Source organism: Dasypus novemcinctus, chromosome 10, assembly GCF_030445035.2.
Source record: "Dasypus novemcinctus isolate mDasNov1 chromosome 10, mDasNov1.1.hap2, whole genome shotgun sequence".
Lineage (NCBI taxonomy): Eukaryota > Metazoa > Chordata > Mammalia > Cingulata > Dasypodidae > Dasypus > Dasypus novemcinctus.
In genome coordinates, this window is record NC_080682.1 from 95,212,846 (window position 1) to 95,218,640 (window position 5,795).

The 5,795-nt window shown below is 35.8% G+C and overlaps 1 pseudogene; it reads right to left on the bottom strand.

Annotated features, from left to right (window-relative positions):
• Window positions 1-331: 331 nt before the first annotated feature.
• LOC101440788 (olfactory receptor 52A1-like) lies at window positions 332-1,266 on the bottom strand (annotated as a pseudogene).
• Between the last annotated feature and the right edge of the window lie 4,529 nt (window positions 1,267-5,795).

Sequence of the window (5,795 nt, forward strand, 5' to 3'; positions counted from 1 at the left end):
TGGTTTTGCATAAGAACATATTAATATTCTCACCTTCACACTTTAAAAAATAACTAGAGAAAGCTTCTAGACAAAGAAATTCAAGTAGGGTCTCAAAAATACGGAAAAAGATATATATTCTTTATTTTTCTCTCTCCACATTTCTCACTTTCAGTACTCAGGAAAAAAACTAATTAAGGAATAGCTCACATAGAATATGCTAATATGAAAAAAGCTACTACAATGGAAAATTTCAAGAAAAAAATAAAATGGAAAATCAAAGAACTCAAGCAATGCAGTAAGATGGAAATTATTCACAAAGAATGCATAAATATATTAACTGATCTGAATTTTATGAACTGAACATTTTGACCACATATATGCAGATCTGCTTGGTCTTTAAACCATAGACAAGTGGATTGAGAAATGGAGGAACCAGCACGTAAATGCTAAAAAAGATGATATGGATATAAGGTGGAACATGAGAACGAAACCTATGTGTGAAGGAGAAGAAGGCTAGGAGGTAGAATTGCAGGAAGACACAGATGTGAGGTATGCAGGTGTTGAATGCCTTGAACCTACCTTCTTTTTGGGGCAAACGAAACACAGTGATAAATATCTGGATATAAGACAAGATGATGAATATGAGGTCAAACCCTGCTACAGTGAAGGCAACAATCAAGCCATACATCTTGTTGATCCAGACATTTTCTGCAGCTAGTTTGACAGTGGCCATATGCTCACAGTAGAAGTGGGAGATGACTGTTGTATGATAAAATTGAAGCCGACACTTTATCAGTACAAGGCATGGAGCTACAAGAACTGCAGCCCTCAGTGTGACCACAGCTCCTATTTTGTGACCAGATTGTGGGTGAAGATGGTGGCATGTCGCAGTGGATAACAGATGGCAATGCATCAGTCCAGGGCCATAGCAAGTGGGATGCCCGGTTCTATGCACTGAAATGTGTGAATAAGCCACATTTGAAGTAAACAGGAAGCAAAATAGATCTCTGGCATATGGATCCAGAAGATTCCAAGCATCTTGGGCATTATGCTGCTACTAAGGGAAATATCTGTGGCTCCAAGCATGCCTAGGAAAATGTACATGGGTTCGTGGAGGCTGCGCTCAGATTTGATAATGAACAGAAGCAAGGCATTTCCAACCAATGCAATGAGGTACATGGCACAGAATGGAATCCCAATCCAGCACTGCACAGACTCTAGACCTGGGATACCTAATAGTGTCAACACAGAAGGCATGAAGACTGTAGTGTTGGATATGAGCATAGTTATCTTGGTCCTCCCACTGTAGACAAAGAAGTTTTCACATCAGCAATGATGTTTGTTTTACTTCCTATATTTATCCAAAGATAGTATAATGAATGTCTGATTTTTGTAAAATTTTAAGATCATGTCATCCATCTTACTCATATTATTGATGAAAAACACAGATCACTGCAGATGCATCTTTGCTTGTATGGGAGGTATTCACATTCAGTTTGTCACAATAAGATTTTATGTGCATGGCAGGCTGTTTGCATTTAGAATCATCAAAATCACATGGGTAAGGCAACAACCTGTTGATCTGAATGTCGATTCCCTTCCAGAACTGTGAACAACAACAAAAATTTAGAGTTTTTTATTTTTCTTGGAAGTTGCTTTTTTAACATAGTCTGATGAGACTTTCTATTTCCCACCCACGTTCTGTCTACACCTCCTGTAATCTAGTATTTCCAATTGTCATTAACTCAACAACTCTCAGTTTGGAAGAGCAAATTACCAAACTCTGACCAGTTGATACCAATAGTAATAAGATATTAATATTACTTTATCTATATCTATGTATATCATCTAAATTTCTGTTTGGATGTTCTTTGAATAGAAAGTGAAAACTCTTCAGAAAAAAATAATTCAATTTATGTATTCTGCTAAGTCCAAGTTCCCTGCCATTTTTCAAATTTCTGATTAACACTGCATTTTATTTTGCATATATTACTAACAGCTGACTTCCTTAAAACTAGCTTTGTGCTTGAAATAGCAATCATAAGCAATTTTACTTCATATTTTAGAATGCAGAGAAGAAAACTACCTCTAGTTGAGAAGACAATGTGCATCGATAATGCTTGGGACCAGGGGACTCATTTCTGGAGAATTTCATGATATGGAAAAGATTGGAAAATGGATAACTATGCCAGAATAGATACCTGTTTCTTGGGTTCAACTTCAGTGCTATGATTGGGCATGGATTTGCCCAAATTAGATTCAGCAGTTTAGTGAAATAGAGGTACTCTAGATAGTTGAATCCTTTTCTAAGTGTGGGTATAAGCAATTTTGAGAAAATAAATTCATAAAAGGTAAAGTTATTTAAAAGAAGCCAAAAATACTACTAGACATAGGACAAAATCTGGATATTTTAATTCAGAATGGATATAGGGGAAAGAAGAAAATTAAATCAATTCTCAATTTTACTGATGACTGAATTTTTTAAAAACTTGGGTCTTAGATCGTCTCTGAAAGTTTTCTTTTAAAAAATTATCAAGTTTTTATATTACATATATCAGTCAAGAAATTTTCAAACCATATATTAGAGAAATAATTCAGGCACTGTAAAGAATACATTTCATTATTTCTTACACTCTCCAGTAATGTGCTTTCAAATCATGTCAGTAAGTTCCTAAATCAGTTAACCACATTTTCCACTGCAATATACCAGTAATGAAGGAAAGAGCTTTGGTTTATGCTGCTAATTTGAAGTGAAATGATGAAGTCAACAATGACTCTACTATGTGTGGAAAGCTCACTTTTAGGATAGTCAGTGAACTAAGCATTCTGATTTCCACAGACTTACCCCCAATATCAATACTATGACTCCCAATCTACAAATTATTGAATCTTTCTAACAGGAGCAAAGCGTTTCTTCTCCAACATTATTAAGAATTGGAATTGCATTGTTCGAGTGTTATCACAGTGTCTGACGCTTTTCTGAGTAAGGTGCTGTGATGTGAGACTCACTTGAATGTACAGGTAGTTGGGTGGCAGGAGGGTAAGTCCATAAACAATTGGCTTAGTGGGATTAAGTGAATGTTACAGGGGAAGGTGGCAATGAGAAATTATGGTGGTGAACCTGGGCATAATGGGGCTTACTTCTTAATATTTGGGCAGAGCTTTTTTTTTTTTTTCTTACCATATTCATGAAGTATTATACCATTCTTTATGTACGTTCCACTCAATAGCTCTCTTCTCCACCTGGGGTTCCAGGCTCGTTCACATGGTTTTTGTGTTCTGCAATGCATTCTCTTTCTATATGCTCTCTTGGTAACGGTATCCAGCAAAGGCCTTGAACTCAAAGGTATTTGGCGGTGGGACCATCTGCTAAAAGTCCCCTGGGCTCGCCCCTCACACTCTGCAAACCAAATATTCCTCTTCCTCCAAATATCCCTCAATCATGTTGAGTGCTCATCCTCCATCAAAACTATTAGCAAGATTTTTGGCATTCTGGGACCTAATGGAAATTTATTCATCTCAGTTTGAAGAACAAAGCTGCTAGCATCTGTTTTAATAATCCTCAATGATTCTGTGGAGAAAGAGGAGGAATTATAAACTCAAGATGAGGGATTTTTCTAGCCACTGACCAGGACCATCTGGGACTCAGCAGATTTCAAATCAGCCTCTTGGGTTTATCCATAAAATCAAAATCCCAGAAATAACTCCTATATGTGCAGAAATCTTTTCAACTGTCTCCAAATATCTTTCCCCACAGGTTAAGTGGAGAGAATTCTTGCATATAACTTTTCTCTTAATAAGCCATATTCCTTTGATGTTTGTGTTGTTTGCAAAAACTTAAAGTCCACTTCAACACAGACCTGTTTCTATGCAAATTCCATTTTAACAAGGTGTCCTTGTTACCTCTTTTTCCACCCTGGTATTTCTGGGGAAAAAAAATCTGTGTACCAATTTACCTATTGGTCTCCCAGAGTTTCACTCTTTACATTTTTATTTTCTTGAAATTCTTTTAGTGAAGTTAGTAATATTCTTTGTGTGATCATTCAAATGGACATTTGAGCCCAAGCAGGTTGAACCCTGTCCTTGTTGGTACAGTTTTGGATAATATTTCCTGCATTATTTCTTCCTCTGCTCTTTCCTCCCTCCTCCCTTCCTTCCTTCCAAACTACTTGGTTTATGTTTCCTATGTGTGAGGAATCATGCTGTGTGTCCTTGAGGGGAAAAAAATAATAATAGACATGATACCTGCATTAAAGTTTTTCCTAATATGGAGAGCTGAGTTGGTTACCTTTAATCACAAAAGTAATTAATTCTAGGAAAGAATTATGCACATGCTAACTTTCCCTTTGATATTTCCCCCTTTGGTTTCTAGTTTCCATTTTAGTTCATATTCACCTAAAGAGTATTTAATGCAATGTTGAAGCATAGGAAAATTTAGGAAGATATTACTTCCTGTGGTGGTGGTGGAGGAATTCAAAATAGGGATTTGAGGTAGAATTAGAATAAGAAATAGGACTTAAAAGTCATGATATCTCTCTGGAATTTTCTCTGTGAAAGGAAGAGAAGCAATTGACTTAGAACGTAGATTAGTTTCAGTTGTACTTCAGGTTTTTTTTGAATCACCAAATATAATTTAGACTCTTTACGATTTTAGTCACTACTACTTCTGTTCTATAGATTTTCTTCAAATTTTGCTGCTTCCCAAAGTTAGAGATCAGGTCATATTTGTACTCAAGCTATGTAAACTTGTCAGTAATTCTGTCTCCTCACAGGAATTTAGTCAAATACCTTTGTTATGACAAATCCTATTACAATATTCCCAGCTAATATTTTAACTCTTTGTGCAAGACATATAGGGTATATGTTTTTATATCTTAATTTCATTTCAGACTTCATATTCTTTGAAAGGGTCTCCATGACTATTTTATTTAGCTGTAGGATGAGGTAACCATGATTTTTTTTTTCTATCTTATTAGTAATTTTTAGGAATACATTCATGCATAGGTCAATACTTACTGGTCTAGATAAAATTTTTTGTTAGACTACTCAAAATACATAAAAGAGTCTTACTCTTAGTTTCTTTCCTCATATCCATAGATATGTATTGATTAAGAAGCATGTATCACTTTGGTACTTTAGGTCTTCAATAGTATACTGTTGATTAGACTTATTTTTCCATCACTCACTTATTAAAACAAAAAAAGGAAAAATTTTAAATTTAAAAATAAAAGCTAAAAGATGAAAAGGTTAAACTTTGATGAAAACAATGGGATTTTTCTGTATAAAGGTTATAACATCAGAAACATATTAATTTGGACCCAAATGTTTGGGTAGACAGAAAATACGATTCATAATCACACTGATATTTTATCAATATGCTTACAAAAATACCATAATGAATTCTACCCTGCATTTTCTTTGGCTCAAGGATATATCACATACATGAAATGTCTTCTTATATTCTTTATTTTAGATCTCTTTAGATTTAGAGCAATAAGTCACTCAATGCAACTCTTTGGGCGAGTTCTGGAAATTTTTTTTTTTTAATATTTATTTATTTAATTAACTTCCCCCCCCCCCCCGTCTGTTCTCTGTGTCTGTTTGCTGCATCTTGTTTCTTTGTCTGCTTCTGTTGTCATCAGCGGCACCCGAAGTGTGGGCGGCACCATTCCTAAGCAGGCTGCACTTTCTTTCATGCTGGGTGGCTCTCCTTACAGGGTGCACTCCTAGTGCGAAGGACTCCCCTACGTGGGGAACACCCTGAGTGGAGAGGCATTCCTTGTGCGCATCAGCACTGCACATGGTCCAGCTCC